The sequence below is a fragment of the Canis lupus genome, chromosome 11 (genome assembly GCF_003254725.2).
Source record: "Canis lupus dingo isolate Sandy chromosome 11, ASM325472v2, whole genome shotgun sequence".
NCBI classification, from domain to species: domain Eukaryota; kingdom Metazoa; phylum Chordata; class Mammalia; order Carnivora; family Canidae; genus Canis; species Canis lupus.
The window spans coordinates 36960364-36981472 of NC_064253.1; the positions used below are offsets into that span (position 1 = coordinate 36960364).

Genomic DNA, 21109 nt, shown 5'->3' on the forward strand with positions numbered 1-21109 from the left:
TGGCTGGGGATGAGGTAGGGGATGTTATTTCTGACTCTGATCCTGATTCATTAATCTTTCTTTCTTTCTTTCTTTCTTTCTTTCTTTCTTTCTTTCTTTCTTTCTTCTTTTCTTCTTTTTTTAAAGATTTTATTTATTTATTCATGAGAGAGAGAGAGAGACAGAGGCAGAGACACAGGCAGAGGGAGAAGCAGGCTCCATGCAGGAAGCCTGATGTGGGACTCGATCCTCGGACTCCAGGATGATGCCCTGGGCCAAAGGCAGGCACTAAACTGCTGAGCCACCCAGGGGTCCCCTTCTTTTCTTTTAACATGAGAATTGGTTGAGAGCCAGTACCCACCAAGCTAATGTGGACATTTATTAAGGGGTTGATTATTTTAATGATATTATTAATGGTAGTAGTTATCATTCAGTCCCATCGTAGTTACATTGCACCCACATAAATGCCAACCTATTATCTTTTTTAAAAAAAGATACATCTTATATATTGTTTCTAGGCACTATAAACACAGTTCTTTATTCCTTTCCAGCAATGAAGAAATTGATTTCTCTGTTAAGAAAACTGTTTCATGGATAAAATTATTCAATAGATAAATTCTTTTTCAGGTCTATAATCAATGATATTTTTTATTTTTTTGAACTTTACTTTGAATCTAATACCCTTTGCAGTATGCAGGAGAAAGGCAGTTATTTCTTTGTGAAGTGAATGTTTTAGTGACCACAAGTAAATCTTAGAACCTTTTTTTATGCAACTACTGAATTGCTTAAAAACAACCTGGAACATTTGATTCCAGTGATGGTGTAGAAAACATTGGGTCAAACTTTTGCTAAGACCAATGCAAGTAGTAGTGCTAAATACATTTTTTTGAAGATTTATTTACTTATGCATGAGAGACACAGGCAGACTCCCTGCAAGGAGCCTGATGTGGGACTCGATCCCAGGACCCTGGGATCATGCCCTGAGCCAAAGGCAGACACTCAACCACTGAGACCCAGGCGTCCTCCAATGTTTTTAATTCAAGTATAATTAATGTTAAGTGTTATTTTAGTTTCAGGGGTACAATGTAATGATTCAACAATTATATACATTATTCAGTGCTCACTATGATAAATTCAACACAATACTTTTATAAATCCTCTTCAAAGCGTTGGAGACTCAAGGCAATGAAAAACTGCTAGACCAAAATCCTGGGAAATGATGGAAATCTAGAGAGATGAACATGGTTTTGGGAGCTGCTTTTCCATGAGGAGCTTTGCAAATTTTAGAAAAGGCACCTGACAGGCTGAGAGCCAATCAATACTTTTTAAAACTTCCAGAGTTGAGGAAGACAAAATTTGAAGCCTAACACCTGCCACAGTGATGGTGGTGGGTAAGTCCATGTTTTGAGTTGACATCTAGAGGATCATAACCTAGAAATAAAGGCAAACCGGGATCAGCCTGGTGCCCTCAGGAAATGCAGTCAGGTTGGAATTATCTCTAGTCCTGAAATTGTGCTAAGATGATTCTAGAATGCTGTGCCTTCAAATGTCTGAAGGAATCAAACAAAAATCCTGAAAAAGATATTACAAGAAAGGAAAATGATAGGCCAATTATTCTTAGGAACAGCGATGCAAAAATCCAAAATAAAATATTGGTGAATCTAATCCATCAATATGCAAAAAGTGCATACACAGTATGACCAAGTTGTTCGTTTCCCAGAAATGAAAGTTTTTTAGGTATTTGAGAATCAAGTCACCAAAGAATAAAGGAAATAAAATGATTGTTTCAATAGATGCAGTCAAAATATTTTGATAGAATTCAATCATGTTCATAAAAAACTCTTAGCAAAACTGGCAAAAGATGGGAATTTTAAAAATAGAATAAAGGATACCTACAAAGTAAGAATAAGTAAATATAGTACTTCATGAGGGAATATTAAAAACGTTCCTCTGAGATCAAGGGAAAATGAAAGGATGCCTGCTTTTTAAATTTTTTTTAATTTTTATTCATTTATGATAGTTACAGAGAGAGGGGCAGAGACACAGGCAGAGGGAGAAGCAGGCTCCATGCACCGGGAGCCCGATGTTGGATTCGATCCCGGGTCTCCGGGATCACGCCCTGGGCCGAACGCAGGCGCCAAACCGCTGCGCCACCCAGGGATCCCAGGATGCCTGCTTTTATCACTGTTATTCACCATTTCACTGAAGGTCCTTGTCAGGCTAGTTGAGTCAGGAAAAAGAAATAAAACTTTGGAAAGGGAGAAGTAACTGTCAGTTATATACCACATGTTGGCATTCATGAAGAAAATTCAAAAGAATATTTAGACTATTATAATCAGTAAATTTATAAGCTAATTGAATAAAAACTCTACATAAAAAGTCAATTCTATTTTTATATATAGCTCAAACAACTAACGAATTAAAATTTGAACACATAATTAATGAGAGATAAACAAGGATGAAGCATGGAAAGACAAAAGGGTAAAAAATACAAAGGAGAAGGTAAAATATACAGAGAATGTAGTGATAAGGTCTAGGATATGAGTAACTGTAGTCCTACAAAGAATGTTATAGAAGGAATTAATTGAAGCTATAATGACTAAGCAGCATACAACACCAGTGAAAATATCAAGGCACAGATTAAGAAGTCCTATAAACTGTAAATAAAATTTAAAAAAAAGAAAGGAACATCATACCTATGCACATCACATTTAAACTGATGAAAACAAACAACAAACAGAACATCTTAAAAGTAGCCAGGGGTGGGGAGGATGAAGACATATTACCCTTACAGTACAGAAATTTGACTGTGGGCTGACTTTGTATAAGAAATAAAGGGATCCAGAGGAAAATGAAAAACTATAATAAAGTGGTGAAAGAAGATAAATGCCAACCTAAAATTCTATTTTCATCCTTAAAGAATGCAAAGGAAATGAACATTTTTGGATGAACAAAACATAGAAGATATATCACCAGTATACCTAATCATAAGAAAATTCCAAAGGCTATTTTTTAGGCAGGATAAAAATGTTCCCAGATGGAAGGTAGGAGAAGCAGGAAGAAAGAAAGAGCAATAGAAAGTGGCTTTATGAATAAATCTGAATGAATATTGGCTGTATAAAACAATAATAAAAATGTCTTATAGACCTACATCTGGAGGCTGGTAAATGGAGGTGAAGTATTCTAGTCACTGCTTTGTCCAAGAGGAGGGCAAGAGTGCTGATGAATATTGCATGCTAGTAAGTCAAGAATGTATATTTTAAACTTTTTTTTTTTTTATTGGTGTTCAATTTACTAACATACAGAATAACACCCAGTGCCCGTCACCCATTCACTCCCACCCCCCGCCCTCCTCCCCTTCTACCACCCCTAGTTCGTTTCCCAGAGTTAGCAGTCTTTACGTTCTGTCTCCGTTTCTGATATTTCCCACACATTTCTTCTCCCTTCCGTTATTTTCCCTTTCACTATTATTTATATTCCCCACACGAATGAGAACATATAATGTTTGTCCTTCTCCGACTGACTTACTTCACTCAGCATAATACCCTCCAGTTCCATCCACGTGGAAGCAAATGGTGGGTATTTGTCATTTCTAATAGCTGAGTAATATTCCATTGTATACATAAACCACATCTTCTTTATCCATTCATCTTTCGTTGGACACCGAGGCTCCTTCCACAGTTTGGCTATCGTGGCCATTGCTGCTAGAAACATCGGGGTGCAGGTGTCCTGGCGTTTCATTGCATTTGTATCTTTGGGGTAAATCCCCAACAGTGCAATTGCTGGGTCGTAGGGCAGGTATATTTTTAACTGTTTGAGGAACCTCCACACAGTTTTCCAGAGTGGCTGCACCAGTTCACATTCCCACCAACAGTGTAAGAGGGTTCCCTTTTCTCCGCATCCTCTCCAACATTTGTTGTTTCCTGCCTTGTTAATTTTCCCCATTCTCACTGGTGTGAGGTGGTATCTCATTGTAGTTTTGATTTGTATTTCCCTGATGGCAAGTGATGCAGAGCATTTTCTCATATGCATGTTGGCCATGTCTATGTCTTCCTCTGTGAGATTTCTGTTCATGTCTTTTGCCCATTTCATGATTGGATTGTTTGTTTCTTTGGTGTTGAGTTTAATAAGTTCTTTATAGATCTTGGAAACTAGCCCTTTATCTGATATGTCATTTGCAAATATCTTCTCCCATTCTGTAGGTTGTCTTTGAGTTTTGTTGACTGTATCCTTTGCTGTGCAAAAGCTTCTTATCTTGATGAAGTCCCAATAGTTCATTTTTGCTTTTGTTTCTTTTGTCTTCGTGGATGTATCTTGCAAGAAGTTACTATGGCCGAGTTCAAAAAGGGTGTTGCCTGTGTTCTTCTCTAGGATTTTGATGGAATCTTGTCTCACATTTAGATCTTTCATCCATTTTGAGTTTATCTTTGTGTATGGTGAAAGAGAGTGGTCTATTTCATTCTTCTGCATGTGGATGTCCAATTTTCCCAGCACCATTTATTGAAGAGACTGTCTTTCTTCCAATGGATAGTCTTTCCTCCTTTATCGAATATTAGTTGCCCATAAAGTTCAGGGTCCACTTCTGGATTCTCTATTCTGTTCCACTGATCTATGTGTCTGTTTTTGTGCCAGTACCACACTGTCTTGATGACCACAGCTTTGTAGTACAACCTGAAATCTGGCATTGTGATGCTCCCAGATAGGGTTTTCTTTTTTAAAATTCCCCTGGCTATTCGGGGTCTTTTCTGATTCCACACAAATCTTAAAATAATTTGTTCTAACTCTCTGAAGAAAGTCCATGGTATTTTGATAGGGATTGCATTAAACGTGTATATTGCCCTGGGTAACATTGACATTTTCACAATATTAATTCTGCCAATCCATGAGCATGGAATATTTTTCCATCTCTTTGTGTCTTCCTCAATTTCTTTCAGAAGTGTTCTATAGTTTTTAAGGTATAGATCCTTTACATCTTTGGTTAGGTTTATTCCTAGGTATCTTATGCTTTTGGGTGCAATTGTAAATGGGATTGACTCCTTAATTTCTCTTTCTTCAGTCTCATTGTTAGTGTATAGAAATGCCACTGATTTCTGGGCATTGATTTTGTATCCTGCCACGCTACCGAATTGCTGTATGAGTTCTAGCAATCTTGGGGTGGAGACTTTTGGGTTTTCTATGTAGAGTATCATGTCATCGGCGAAGAGGGAGAGTTTGACTTCTTCTTTGCCAATTTGAATGCCTTTAATGTCTTTTTGTTGTCTGATTGCTGAGGCTAGGACTTCCAGTACTATGTTGAATAGCAGTGGTGAGAGTGGACATCCCTGTCTTGTTCCTGATCTTAGGGGAAAGGCTCCCAGTGCTTCCCCATTGAGAATGATATTTGCTGTGGGCTTTTCAGAGATGGCTTTTAAGATGTCGAGGAATGTTCCCTCTATCCCTACACTCTGAAGAGTTTTGATCAGGAATGGATGCTGTATTTTGTCAAATGCTTTCTCTGCATCCAATGAGAGGATCATATGGTTCTTGGTTTTTCTCTTGCTGATATGATGAATCACATTGATTGTTTTACGGGTGTTGAACCAGCCTTGTGTCCCGGGGATAAATCCTACTTGGTCATGGTGAATAATTTTCTTAATGTACTGTTGGATCCTATTGGCCAGTATCTTGTTGAGAATTTTTGCATCCATGTTCATCAGGGATATTGGTCTGTAATTCTCCTTTTTGGCGGGGTCTTTGTCTGGCTTTGGAATTAAGGTGATGCTGGCTTCATAGAAAGAATTTGGAAGTACTCCATCTCTTTCTATCTTTCCAAACAGCTTTAGGAGAATAGGTATGATTTCTTCTTTAAACGTTTGATAAAATTCTCCTGGGAAGCCATCTGGCCCTGGACTCTTGTGTCTTGGGAGGTTTTTGATGACTGCTTCAATTTCCTCCCTGGTTATTGGCCTGTTCAGGTTTTCTATTTCTTCCTGTTCCAGTTTTGGTAGTTTGTGGCTTTCCCGGAATGCGTCCATTTCTTCTAGATTGCCTAATTTATTGGCGTATAGCTGTTCATAATATGTTTTTAAAATCGTTTGTATTTCCTTGGTGTTGGTAGTGATCTCTCCTTTCTCATTCATGATTTTATTAATTTGAGTCTTCTCCCTCTTCTTTTTAATAAGGCTGGCTAATGGTTTATCTATCTTATTAATTCTTTCAAAGAACCAACTCCTGGTTCTGTTGATCTGTTCCACAGTTCTTCTGGTCTCGATTTCGTTGAGTTCTGCTCGAATCTTTATTAGCTCCCTTCTTCTCTTGGGTGTAGGATCTATTTGCTGTTTTTTCTCTAGCTCCTTTATGTGTAAGGTTAGCTTTTGTATTTGAGTTCTTTCCAGTTTTTGAATGGATGCTTGTATTGCGATGTATTTCCCCCTTAGGACTGCTTTTGCTGCATCCCAAAGATTTTGAACGGTTGTATCTTCATTCTCATTAGTTTCCATGAATCTTTTTAATTCTTCCTTAATTTCCTGGTTGACCCTTTTATCTTTTAGCAGGATGGTCCTTAACCTCCATGTGTTTGAGGTCCTTCCAAACTTCTTGTTGTGATTTAGTTCTAATTTCAAGGCATTATGGTCCGAGAATATGCAGGGGACAATCCCAATCTTTTGGTATCGGTTCAGACCCGATTTGTGACCCAATATGTGGTCTATTCTGGAGAAAGTTCCATGTGCACTTGAGAATAATGTGTATTCAGTTGAGTTTGGATGTAAAGTTCTGTAGATATCTGTGAAATCCATCTGGTCCAGTGTATCATTTAAAGCTCTCGTTTCTTTGGAGATGTTTTGCTTAGAAGACCTATCGAGTATAGAAAGAGCTAGATTGAAGTCACCAAGTATAAGTGTATTATTATCTAAGTATTTCTTCACTTTGGTTAATAATTGATTTATATATTTGGCAGCTCCCACATTCGGAGCATATATATTGAGGATTGTTAAGTCCTCTTGTTGAATAGATCCTTTAAGTATGATATAGTGTCCCTCTTCATCTCTCACTACAGTCTTTGGGGTAAATTTTAGTTTATCTGATATAAGGATGGCTACCCCTGCTTTCTTTTGAGGACCATTCGAATGGTAAATGGTTCTCCAACCTTTTATTTTCAGGCTGTAGGTGTCCTTCTGTCTAAAATGAGTCTCTTGTAGACAGCAAATAGATGGGTCCTGCTTTTTTATCCAGTCTGAAACCCTGCGCCTTTTGATGGGGTCATTAAGCCCGTTCACATTCAGAGTTACTATTGAGAGATATGAGTTTAGTGTCATCATGATATCTATTCAGTCTTTGTTTTTGTGGACTGTTCCACTGAACTTCTTCTTAAAGGGGAATTTTAAGAGGCCCCCTTAAAATTTCTTGCAGAGCTGGTTTGGAGGTCACATATTCTTTTAGTTGCTGCCTGTCTTGGAAGCTCTTTATCTCTCCTTCCATTTTGAATGAGAGCCTTGCTGGATAAAGTATTCTTGGTTGCATGTTCTTCTCATTTAGGACCCTAAATATATCCTGCCAGCCCTTTCTGGCCTGCCAGGTCTCTGTGGAGAGGTCTGCTGTTACCCTAATACTCCTCCCCATAAAAGTCAGGGATTTCTTGTCTCTTGCTGCTTTAAGGATCTTCTCTTTATCTTTGGAATTTGCAAGCTTCACAATTAAATGTCGAGGTGTTGAACGGTTTTTATTGATTTTAGGGGGGGATCTCTCTATTTCCTGGATCTGAATGCCTGTTTCCCTTCCCAGATTAGGAAAGTTTTCAGCTAGAATTTGTTCAAATACATATTCTGGCCCTCTGTCCCTTTCGGCGCCTTCGGGAACCCCAATTAAACGTAGGTTTTTCTTCCTCAGGCTGTCGTTTATTTCCCTTAATCTATCTTCATGGTCTTTTAATTGTTTGTCTCTTTTTTCCTCAGTTTCCCTCTTTGCTATCAACTTGTCTTCTAGGTCACTCACTCGTTCTTCCACCTCGTTAACCCTCCGCGTTAGGACTTCTAGTTTGGATTGCATCTCATTCAATTGATTTTTAATTTCTGCCTGATTAGCTCTAAATTCTGCAGTCATGAAGTCTCTTGAGTCCTTTATACTTTTTTCTAGAGCCACCAGTAGGTGTATAATAGTGCTTCTGAATTGGCTTTCTGACATTGAATTGTAATCCAGATTTTGTAACTCTGTGGGAGAGAGGACTGTTTCTGATTCTTTCTTTTGAGGTGAGGTTTTCCTTCTAGTCATTTTGCTCAGTGCAGAGTGGCCAAAAGCAAGTTGTATTGGGAAAAAGAGAAAAAGAGAGGAGAGAAAGAAGGAAAGAAAAGAGAAAGAGAAAAAAAAGGGAAGAAAAAGAAAAAAAACGAAAAAAAAAAAAGAAGAAAAAGAGAAAGAAAAAGAAAGGAGAAAAAAAAGGGGGTGGGGGAAGGAAACAAATCAAAAAGCAAAACAAAACAAAAACAAAAACAAACAAAAAAAGAACCACCGGGGAGTATCTTCTGATTCTGTGTACTTTAAGTCCCTTGGCTTCTCCTGGAAGTTGTCAGTCAGTCTAGCTGGTCTTCTGGGGGAGGGGCCTGTTGTGCTGATTTTCAGGTGTTAGCACTTGGGGGAGCGGCTCTGCCCCCTGCCTGGTGCAGGGCTCAGTGGGGGTTGTTTACCCCGTGAGGCCGCAGGAGGAACAGCCCCAGTGGCGGGGCAGCTCTGGAAACCTGGATTCAGCTCCGGCAGGAACTCCGGAGCTCTCTGTCTGCAGGGCCTGGAGGCTCCGGGGCGGGGCCGCTGCTCTGCTCAGCTGGGGCAGGAGCGTCCTCGCTGTCCTGGGCCCTCCCGGCCTCTGCCTGTCCCGGGGGAGGCGGGATCCTGGGCTGTGTCCCGGCGCCCTGTGCTCCGGAGCCTGCGCTGTTGGATTCGCGCTCCCGGGCCGCGCAGCCACCTCCGCGGAGCTGCCGCCCGAGCCCCTCCGAGCTGCTCCTGGAACCGCGCAGCCCCCTCCGCACGGAGCCTCTTCCTCTGCCCGAGCCCCTCCGAGCTGCTCCCGGGGCCGCGCAGCCCCCTCCGCGGAGCCGCCCCCGAGCCCCTCCGAGCTGCTCCGGTCCCGCCGGGTCCCGCCGTGCGCGCTGCAGCCCTTAGGGAGCTCGGCGCACTCTCCTGGGCGCGCAGGTGTCTGTTAGTGTCCCGGGGAACCCGAGGGCATCCCCGCCCTCCTGGGTCCTGCTCCAACTCCCCGCGAGCCCCTTTCCGCCCGGGAAGGTCGGTGCAGCTCCTGCTCCTCCGGGACGGGGCTCTCCTGTCCTGGGGACACTCGCCCCGGCCTCAGCCCGGCTCCTCGCGGGGCCCCTCCCCCTTGGAGGCCTTTGTTTCTTTACTTCTTTTTCCCCGTCTTCCTACCTTGATAGAAGCGCGAACTCTTCTCACTGTAGCATTCCAGCTGGTCTCTCTTTAAATCTCAGGCCGAATTCATAGATTTTCAGGATAATTTGAAGGTTTTCTAGGTAGTTTGGTGGAGACAGGTGATTTGGAGACCCTACTCTTCCGCCATCTTGCTCCTCGCCCCTATTTTAAACTTTTTAACCATTAAAAAGGATAGTCAAAAGGCTTATAACCTTGAAACTGATAGTAGGAAAAAAATGTAATAACAAAAAATGTAACAACACTGAGTCAATCCAAGCAAGTTAAGAAAATCAGGAAAGAGGAAGATAAAGAAGTGGAACAAGCAGAGAACACAGTAAAATTATAGTTTTAAACCAAATACATCAGAAATTATATTACATGTAAATAAACTAAGTGATCTAATTAAGTTAAAAAAATTTCAAACTAGATTAAAATGTATAAGGTCTATAAAAGATACACCTAGGGGATCCCTGGGTGGTGCAGCGGTTTAGCGCCTGCCTTTGGCCCAGGGCGCGATCCTGGAGACCCGGGATCGAATCCCACGTCGGGCTCCCGGTGCATGGAGCCTGCTTCTCCCTCTGCCTGTGTCTCTGCCTCTCTCTCTCTCTCTCTCTCTCTGTGACTATCATGAAGAAATAAATTTAAAAAACAATTAAAAAGCATTTAAAATAAAGGTTATGATTAATAGAATAAAAGATTTTACTCACCAGGTGTGTATAATAAAGCTAAATTTTACGTCACTAATAACCTCAGAGTAAAAAAAGTTCAAGAAGAAATATTTATATTCATAGTAGGAAATTTTAACACAACAGTGTCAGTTATTGGTAAGACAGACAAAAATTAAAAAGGACATAGAAAATTAAACAACCTAGTTGGCAAACAACCATGGAGTATTGGACTCCACAAAAACAGAAGGTACATGATTTTCAAAAACATACAGCACATTTACAAAAATTTACTATATGCTGAAGCCTGACACAAATCTCAAGAATTTCAAAAGATTCTGATGGAACAGAGTATGTTTTGCGTCCACCATGGAATTAAGCTAGAAATAAATTATAAAGGGACATTTATAAAATATTGCAATACTCTTCTAAATCACCCATGGATCAAGGCAAAAATTATAAAAGGAATTAGAAAATAGTTTGAATAGAATATTTAAATTATTATGTATTGAAATCTGGTGGGTTACAGTTAAAACCACGCTTAAAGGGAAATTTGTCACTCTGTAAATGAAGATGGCTGGATATTAATGAGCTAACCATCATGACAAGAAGTTAGAAAAGAATACCACCTTAAAGTATAAGGAAAGAAAGGTATGCCTGGGTGGCTCCGTGGTTAAACATCAGCCTTTGGCTCAGGGCATGATCCCCGGTACCTGATCAAATGCCACATTGGCCTTCCTGGGGAAGCCTGCTTCTCCCTCTGCCTCTGTCTCTGTCTCTTTCTGTGTCATAAATAAATAAATAAATAAATAAATAAATAAATAAATAAATAAATAAATAAAATCTTTAAAGAAAAAGTATAAGGAAAGAAAAAATAAGAGTAAGATAAAAAATTAATGTAATAGCAAATATAAAATAGAGAAAATCAATAAAGCAAAAATTGCTTCTTTTAAGAAACTCACGAAATTGGAAAAACTGCTCAGACAGATCAAGAAAAATAAAGGGGGAGAAAGAAGATGAATATAACCAATGTCAGGAATGAAGAAAGCAACATCAATATAGAACTTATCAACATTAAATATATGGAATATAAGGACCAACATGATGTCAATATATTTAAAAATGTAGATAAAATTGGGGTACCTTGGTGGCTTAGTCAGTTGAACACCTGACTCTTGATTTCAGCTCAGGTCATGATCTCAGGGTTGTGAAGTCAAGCCCTTAGCTCTACACTGAGCATGGAGTGTGCTTGTGCCTCTCTTTCCTTCCACTTGTGTTCTCTCTTTCTTTCTTTCTAAAAAAATAAATGAATAAAATATTTTTTTAATGTATATTAAATGGGAGGCTTGGGTGGCTCAGCGGTTAGGTATCTGCCTTCAGCTCAGGGAGTGATCCCTGGGTCCCAGGATCGAGTCCCATCATTGGGTTTCCTGCATGGAGCCTGCTTCTCCTTCTGCCTATGTCTCTGCCTCTCTCTGTGTCTCTCATGAATAAATAAAATCTTTTAAAAAATGTAGATGAAATTTACTAATTCCATGGAAAATAATAAATCTGATACAGAAGAAATAGCTCTGCAAGTATTAGAAATACTAACCCTATCATTTATTTCCCACGGGAAAAACTTTGGGCCTGTTACCCTAGTAGTGAATTCCCAATCATTTAAGAAAGAAATACCACTAATATTATATAAACTCTCTCAGAGATTAGGACAAAAGGGATCATACCAAATATGATTTATGATACCAGCATAGCCCTAATACCCAACCCTGAGAAGGACACTGTGAAAAAGGGCTGACCAAAGGATTAATTCTAGAAAATATTGGGATTGTCTACAATCAATTAAAAAAGACAATCCATTATGAGCAATAGATTTAAACAATATTTCACCAATGAGAATTTTCTAATGGCCAATAAAAATATAAAAAGATGATCACCACTTCATTAATAATACAGGGAATGCAAATTAAAATTGTGAGATACCATTATGTATCAAACAGAACAGCTAGTCAAAATGACTGACAATACCAAGTTCCAGTGAGGAACAAAGGAAGCTATCAAAAGCTGCTGGTGAACTCTTGAATTGGTACAACCATTTGGTAAAACAATTTGTAGTTATTTAATAAAATTGAGCATATGCGATGTGTATATGCAATTCCATAACTGAGCAATTCTATTCCTGGGTAAATATTCAACAGGTATGTTTGCATGTTTGCATTTGAGTGTCAAGAGTGCTACGGACAAGAATGTTTTTATTTTTATTTATTTATTTATTTATTTATTTATTTATTTATTTATTTTTAAGAATGTTTTTAGTGGCCTTATGGTAACAGCTCCAAACTGTTCAGAAGAGAAAAATAAATTACTACAGGCATATCCTCTACAACAGGGGCCAAGGAATGTGGGCCGGTAAAAGAAGACATCTGAATATGGTCCATCCTTTGGTGTAGACAAACTTGGGTGAGGAGGAATTGAATCAATATGGAGAGGATGGATTAGTCCACACCAGCAACCATCTGTTCTTCAAAAAAGCCTATCTTTAACAAATGTCAAGTGAAAGTCTCCTAACATATAAGCCTCCCCAACTCGACCTTCCTCAAATTCTAATCTTCATCATGCAGACCACCAGAGAGCTTCATTCTTGTACTTTATCAGTTTAGCCTCTGAAAGGCTTTCCTTTTCCAAGTTGCGTTGGGTCCTGGACATTATTCTGGAAGCCAAGCCTGTGTCTAGGCACATTGTTCTGGGGCAGAAGCAAAGCTGGTGGAAGAAGAGCTCTTAGAGACACACAGAGTGAGGTTTGAATTCCTCCACTTCTTTCCAAATTGTAACCATGGGCAAAGTTACTTGATTTGTCCAAATTGCAAAGTCCTCATCCATAAAATGGGGATAAGAACCCCTATAGCATATAGCTGTATGAAGACTAAATGAGGTAATGTCCATAAAATGTCATACACAGAAAGATTCTCAAATAGTAGCTATTAATATTTTATGTGATGGATTCTTACTAGCTTCCGCTTTAGAATGTGTGTTTTGACCTTGACTCATACCTTCCCACTGATGCCACTAAGAACCCTGAGAATGAATTAAGTGATTCCAACCAGGCTGTGCTGGACCAGAGAAGTTGGGTTCGCCTTCCTGAGCTGATATGGGAAGGCATTTGTGTATCACCTGGATGCAGGCTGATTTCAATGGACAGGAGCTGGGAGGGGAAAGAGAGACAAGAAGAGAGTGGGGAGGGTATCCAGACAAAAAGAAAGAAATGAACCTCTCGACTCTCTTTTTGGAAACTGGACTTCCAAATTACAATCGTGTGATGCTTATAGCCTTCCTGTGCTTTGCTAACCAGAGGGGATGTTCCTTGCTGGCTCTTTTCCATCCTCTTTAAGGGTAGTTCTCTGTGCTAGCTCAGGTCCTACGTGCTATGTTGTGGCTCCAGGCACTGGGAATCCACCAATTGGATTCTGGGAAAGACAAAAGAATAGGGGCAGATGGAAAAGAAGCATAACAGGAGACAGCAGGCTGGGTATGGAGAGTTTTATTTGGCGCTGAGAATTGGAGAGGGGTTGAGGTTTTGAGGAAGACAATGCCGGAGAACACTGAGTGGGAGAGGTAATCCTATAACCACAAAATGGCAAATCTGGGATTTGGAACCAATTGTACATCCTTCACCACAGTGTATTTTAGAGCTTTTTCATTACCCTCAAATGAAAGCCTTCTTTTTAGACATCAACCCCAATCCCTCTATCTGTCTCCCACCTCCAGCCCAAGGTAACCACTAATCCACTCTCCATCTTCAAAGATTTGCCTATTTTAGACATTTTATATAAATGGCATTATATAATATGTAGTTCTTTGTGATAGGCTTATTTCATTTAGCATACTATTTTTAAGGTTCATCCTTATCATGGCATGTATCAGTACTTCATTTCTTTTATTGCCAGATAGTGTTATACACATCCATTTATATGGCTACACCACATTTTATTCGTCTACTCATCAGTTGATGGACACTTGCATTGTTTCCACTTTTGGCTATTTTGAATAGTACTGGTATGAACATTTATGTAAAAGTTGGTGTGGACATATGTTTTGATTATTCATGGGTATGCACATAGGATTGGGAATGCTGCGTCAAATGGTAACTCTATATTTAACCATTTTAGGAATCACCAGGCTGTTCTCCAAAGTGGCCTCACCGTTTTGTATTCCCACCAGCAATGCGTAAGCGGTTCAATTTCTCCACATCCTCACCAACATTATTATTATCTTTTTTTAAAAAAGATTTTGTTTATTTATTCATGAGAGACACAGAAAGAGAGACAGAGACATAGGCAGAGGGAGAAGCAGGCTCCCCGTAGGGAGCCTGATGTGGAACTCGATCCTGGGACACCAGGACCATGACCTGAGCCTAAGGCAGATGCTCAACCACTGAGCACCCAGGTGCCCCTATTATATATCTTTTTGATAGTAGCCATCCTTGCGGATGTGAAGTGTTATCTTATTATAGTGTTGATTTGCAATTCCCTAATGGCTAATTGCCTGAATTTCTATTTAAGTAAGATACTTTTTGGATATAAAGTTAAGGGTACAGTTTTTAAGTTGACATGAGGTGCCAAGCTGCTTTTCATTAATTGTACCAATTTAACTCAGCCTAGAAGTATATAGGACATTTGTTTCACACTATCTTCATTAAAGTAAATATTACATTTAAAATCTTGGCCAATACACTGAACTTGGAATTATTTATTTTAATACCATTTCTTGTGAAACTGGATTTTTTCATACACATAATGATTATTTATATAACTTCAGTGAACTCATATTCTTTGTACATTTTCCTGTTGGGTCTTAGGCTTGTTTTGGAAATTTTTCTTAAAATAGCTGACATTCATCTTGAATAGTTGAGATAAGGAGTTTTTAAGTAACTTATCACTATAAAATATGGTGAGAAAAATTAATATTCCAGCAATCTTGCAATAACCAACCAGAATGATAATTTTCAAAGTATTAAAAGAGATTTCAAAAAATTTAAAAGTTCATATTTGGTTTTTTACATAATATAAAATATTAGACAAATGCAAGCTAAATGAGAGAGAACAATTTGATTGCAGAATACATATCAATGCCTCTCCCTGAATCCAACTGAAAATTTGATGATAGTTTATGTTCAATGAAGTGGAGGAAATTAGAAGTGATGATTATTTTGGGGTTGATCCTTTCATTTAGTTTCTTCCGCACTTTAATTGAATTCATGGAACTATCTGGAGCTTTCAAAATATTGTCCAGTGTAGATCTCTCAATGTTTACTTGTACTTAAAAGAATTTCATGATAAAATCTAGGTCCGAATGCTCTATCATTTTTTGGCTAGCACAATTCTTTTTTTTTTCTTAATATTTATTTATTTATTTATTTGAGAGAGAGAGAGAGAACATGAGGAGGAAGGGGCAGAAGGAAAAGGTGACAAGAGGACTCCTGGCTGAGTAGGGAGCCTAAGGCAGGGGAAGGGGGGACTCGATCCCAGGACCCTGAGATCATGACCTGAGCCCAGACTAAGAGTCAGATGCTCTACCGACTGAACCACTTGGGCACTGTTTGGCTAACATGATTCTTAAACAGACATCATTGAAGTACAAGGTGCACCTCTGGCTAACAGGGCTTACTGAAGGCAGGTGTGAGTGGTGAGCTGGTGGATACGGAATTGTGAACTCCTTCTCCCTTCCTGTTTAATGCCTAAAGGTCCAAGTTACTCATAAGTAGATTACAAACATCTTCAGTTTCTCTTTAGGAAGATCTGTGAGTCCAAAAAAGCTTATCCAAAACTCCAGAGTGGTTCTGAATTTATAGTCTTGAATTTAGATCCCCTTTCCTCTAGGTGTGTCCCCTACTACCTTGGTTGGGTCGTTTGACACAGCTACAGCCAAAGCGAACACAGAGGATTGTGGTATGGATGATGGGTATTATGTTCTCTACTCTAAACTATGTCTTTAAATCGGTAGATATTAATCCAAGAGAAAGGAGGAAACTATTGTGTTTAAGGGCACCAGCTACAGAATGGGAAAGAAGAGTCTCAGAAAATACCTTGTGGATGGATGTAAACATCACTGTTTTGGGGACACACACTGTGATGGGGGGTAAGGTAGCCCTCTTTGTGAGTTTCTCCACCAGTGGCATCAGATGAGGAAATCCACCAAGTGTGGAAATCCACCAAGTGTTCCTAAGGTAGGGGAAGTGAAGAATGCTGAGGAATGAGGTGTGTTCTCAAATGAATCCTAATCCCCAGTACCTCAGAATGGGACTTTATTTAGAAATAGGTTTGTTGCAGATGTAATGAGCTAAATTAAGACAAGACCCTACTGGAATAGAGTGAGACCTTAACTCAATATGCCTGGTGCCCTTATCAGAGCAAAATTTAGACACAGACACACATGGTCTGGAATACACTGTGGGAAGACAGAGATGGAGACTGGAGTGAAGCATCTAGAAACCAAGGAACAGCAAGGATTGCTAGCTGTCACCAGAAGTAGATGGAGGGCACAGAACAGATTCTCCCTCACAGCCCTCAGAAGGAATGAACCCTGCTGACTCCTTGAGTGGGGATGGCTAGCTTCTAGAACTGTGAGAGAGTGGATTTCTGTTGTTTCAAGCTACCCAGGTTGGGGTGATTTGTTATAGCAGCCCTAGCAAACTGATAAAGGCCCCACATCTCTGGTTAAACTGCTTAGTAATTTTCCCTTAATTTTTTTTCTTATAGGATAGAAATAAAAATAACCTGCCCATTGTGAGGATGCAATGGGCTTATAAAGGGGAAAACTTCCATGTGGCTGTCTGAGCTTCCTGGCCCAAAACTCCCACCCTTCTCAGCATTCCCACTGCAACTGGTGGGAGACCAGCGCTCAACCTGGAGCCTCGCGAGGACCTGGAGGACTGGTTACATCAGATCACAGGACCCCATACCAGAGTTGTCCAACCAGCAGGTCAGAGGTAGGGTGTCAATAATTCACTAATCTAACAAATTTTTAGGTGCTGCTGCTGCTGCTGCTTGTCTGGGGGCTACATTTTGAGCACTACAGGACTGGATACTTGGGGAAGATCTCTGGGGGGAAAAGTAGTAAGGGTAGCTTCAGAAGGAGTCTTGAAAGGGTGGGGCTTTGTGTCATGTGCAGATAGATGGAAGGTTGTACTATTATATATGGGTGTCAGCTACCCTGCCCTTCCCTCATGCTGTGACACCTGTACGTCTTATAATGTCTTATTGGTTACAGGTTCTTTTCTCATCTTCATTCTGAATTTGAGAGTTCTTTTCTTGTATGTCTGGGCTCAGGCTTGAATGTCTATCTATTGTTCTATCCTGAGACTCCATGAATGATGAAATTTGAGACAGGTTGAAAGTTAATTTCGGATCCTTGTCTCACCCCACCCTTACCCCCATGAAGCCTTTTCACCAGGACTCCTCCCTTGGGTTCATAACACATGTCAGCCTAAAAGAAGTGGTAAACCAAGGCAAGCTCAAACTTGTCAAAAAGATGAATTATTCAGGAATAGCAGAGGAGTTACAATTCCCAACACATTCTCTGTGGTCAGCTACAGGCAGGTCTGTTGAGGGTTAGGGATAGGCTGTATTATGGGCAGAGTATGAAAAGAGGAGTGAGTTCAGTTAGTCAAAATAAAAAACAAATGGAAACCAGCTTTGAAAAATTCTCCAACCAGACAAAAACCAGTCTAGTCATACAAATAAAGTTCAATTCAGCCAATTTCATGAGACCAGGCCTCCCTGGGTGAGTTCATGTTCTTACCTCTGGAAACCATAAACAAAACTTCCCAAAGCTGATACGATGAAACCCCCAACCAACTCCCTACCATTTAAGAACATTCCAACATTATCAGTTTTCTGTAAATCAGACATTTATGGGAAATCAGTCTCTCAGTCCTTAAATTTTCTTTCCCTAAGGGCACATGGGTGAGATTTTTCCATTTTATAGCCTCTGGATCCATTTTAGATTGAAATTCTTTCACACACATTTTCCTTATTAGTGTATACTTTGTCATCCATTCACCGATTTTCATGCGCTGGCCACTCAGCAGCCTTCCTATTGATTTGTGGGACCCTACATCATGGTTAGCTGGGCACATGAAACTAGGCCATCACTGTTCCTCAGAAACACCTTAATTTTTTTTAAGTCTTACTAAATTTCCAAAAGCTTCTCTACCCACTCATCATTCATTCATTCATTCATTCATTCACTCGTGAAATGCCATGTAGAGCACCTCCTGTATGCTAGGCCCTCAATAATATGCTGGACATGCAGTGAGACACAAACCCTGACGATATGTGCCCTGATGGGGTTTGCAGAGTGGTGTGAGAAGGGAGGAGAAAGACATAAAAATCACACAAATACGTGCAAAATCACAGCCATATGAAGTGCATCAGAGGAGAGTGGTACTTAGTTTTTAAAAGACTATAATGGTGAGATTTGGGTCTGTTGGGAGGCCAGGGAAGCCTTTTGAATTGATATCTAAATGATATACAGATGTAAAGCAGAAGACAAAACTCTTCCAGGGAAGAGGACAAGTGCATGCAGAGACCTGGTCAGAGGCTGGAAACTATAAGGCACTACTTTGAGCACAGATAAGGCTATCAGAATACTGCTGGGGGTGCTGGTGCCACAGGCTGGAGAAGTGGTGAAGTAGCCAGATGGGGTATGGCCCTCAATGCTGTGTGGTCACAGTCTGAGGATATGGGCCATCAGGCATCTCCCTTACCTCCATTCACTGCTGTCCCGCCTGTGGCCAGAACTTCCTCTCCTCATTGATCAGGGCTTCATCCCTCCGCACCTTCCCACCACTACCCTGTTCAGGGAAGGAGACATTCCTCCTCTTTTACCAGGTGACCTTTCCATTTGGCTTTTCGTCCCTTCCTTCCTGCCTCCTTCAGTGACTGGTCTCAGTGAGTCTTTAAATTTCCACGATGACTCACCATTTAAGCCATTTAAGTGGCTCCTTCCCTTTTCTCTTGAAAGTTGTCTGCAACTCCCTGGCATAAAAAAAGGTGAGCAGATCCCTTGCTGTCCCCCGACCTAATGACAGATTCTCTCTTCATCTTAGGACTTCTCCTGGTGGGTGTGTGTGTAGGGGGGAAGGGGTGGCGAGTGCAATGGGGACATCTGTCTTTGTTCTTCCCACTTCCTCTCTGTAGCCAGTTCTGCCTCCACAGAGCAAAGGGGTTCCTTACTATTACGCGTGTTCAACGGTCTTATGCTTGCTAGCTGTGGTGGGATTTCCTTTCTGTCATTCACCTTCAGAGTTAGGGGTATCTTAAAAATTGCAGTCCAAAGTCCAACCCCCGGCCCATTCAACTCAACTCTATTTATAGGAAACGAAAAACATTTTCAAGATCTTTTTTCTAAGGAAGTCCTTATTTGGCAAACTTCCTGTGACTGGATCTTAAAAGAACATCAGTATCTCAAGACAGTGGTATTTGACTGTTAACTTACATGTTTGAAATGCAATTTTAAAATAGCATTAATATGACTTGTCACTGAAGTCAAGTTTGTATGTGTGAGCCAGAGATAATACAAGTTGTGCACATTTTAAAAAAATATTTTATTTATTTATTCATGAGAGACACAAGAGAGAGAGGCAGAGACACAGGCAGAGGGAGAAGCCGGCTCTCTGTGGGGAGCCTGATGCGAGGACTCGATCCTGGGGCTCCAGGATCACACCCTGGGACTCGATCCCAGGGCTGCGGGATCACACCCTGGGCCGAAGGCAGACGCTCAACCGCTGAGCCACCCAGACGTCCCAGTTGCGCACATTTTTAAAAAAGATTTTAGTTATTTATTTGACAGAGCAAGAACAGCACAAGTAGGCAGAGTGGCAGGCAGAGGCAGAGGGAGAAGCAGGCTCCCTGCCATGCAGAGAGCCGAATGGGAGGCTTGATCCCAGGACCCCGGGATCATGATCTGAGCTGAGGGCAGACGCTTAACTGACTGAGGCACCTGGGACCCCAGTTGTACACATTTAATAAAACCACCAATAAGTTTTTAAAAGGCAAAACAAAAAGGCTCCAAAGGTAAATGATTTATTTAGATATGCAAATTATCTACTCTTTATCCCTTTTAATATGTATTTTTGTCTTATTAAAAATATATATTATAACATAATATATAATTAATATAAAATATATTGAAAATATAAGGTAGAATACATTATTGTTTTTCATATGTAAAGCTGATGCTGACAGAATTTTGGAAGACTGTACTCTGAGTGCTTCAATGCTTCAAATTGTTGACAGGTGTTTGCTGAACGAAATTATCTTTCCGTTCCCACCTGGACTTCTCCGTCATCAAGAGAATGCATCGTTGAGATGACAGAGTAGGATGTACACTGTGACTAAGGAGTGGCTTTTCTCTGCGTGGCTCACTATCTACTGAAATAGAACCTAGCCTCTTTATCACAAGACTTTAACAGGCTGACTACCCAGATCAGGGTAGTTCAGGGGTAACAGCAGGCCTTTGGAATCGGTGATGATAACATCCATCCAGGAATAGAAAAAGTAAGCCAATGGTAAAGATGCCCTAACAATTTATATTTAATTAAGGTTGTGCTCATTTTAGGAGTGGGCACTGCTGTCTCAGAGTCTAGTTGCTTGGCATTTATTTACCAGCATTTAGCTGCCAATTCCCAGGGGCTTGGGAGGTTCCGGCCCTGGCAGCCTGACACATACTATCAAATAAACCAAAGGTCTGATTTGTAAATCAGAATGTCAATGTCTTACAGGGAGAACTGACACTTGCTAAGGGACTAAATTCCTTGTCACTCAATCTGCCCACTCCCTCATCTAAGAAGGAACCCTAATGCAGAGCTTAGCAGGAACTGCAGTTGCTTAATTGATGTATTTGAGTTGCCAGATCCAAACAAGAAATGGAACTGGGATTAGAAAATTATTATAGGGTTTAGGAGGGGTAAAGGGGATAAATCACTTGGAGTTTGTTGATTGCATGTCACAGAAAGCTGTAGCGGCTGAATAAACAAAGGGTCATTTATGGGAAGGCCATCAGGGACTCTCAGAATT

General features: G+C 40.4%; 1 long non-coding RNA gene across 2 annotated transcripts in view; it reads left to right on the forward strand.

Moving 5' to 3' along the window:
* The window catches only part of LOC125756052 (uncharacterized), a 63357-nt gene extending 42565 nt beyond the window's left edge, over positions 1-20792 (forward strand). The window contains exons 2-4 of one of the 2 annotated variants that reach the window (XR_007414009.1): positions 14201-14258; positions 16790-17019; positions 20330-20792. This is a non-coding gene — a long non-coding RNA (uncharacterized LOC125756052). The remainder of the gene's footprint in view (positions 1-14200; positions 14259-16789; positions 17020-20329) is intronic. The other variant, XR_007414008.1, reaches the window with a different exon arrangement.
* Positions 20793-21109: the final 317 nt, after the last annotated feature.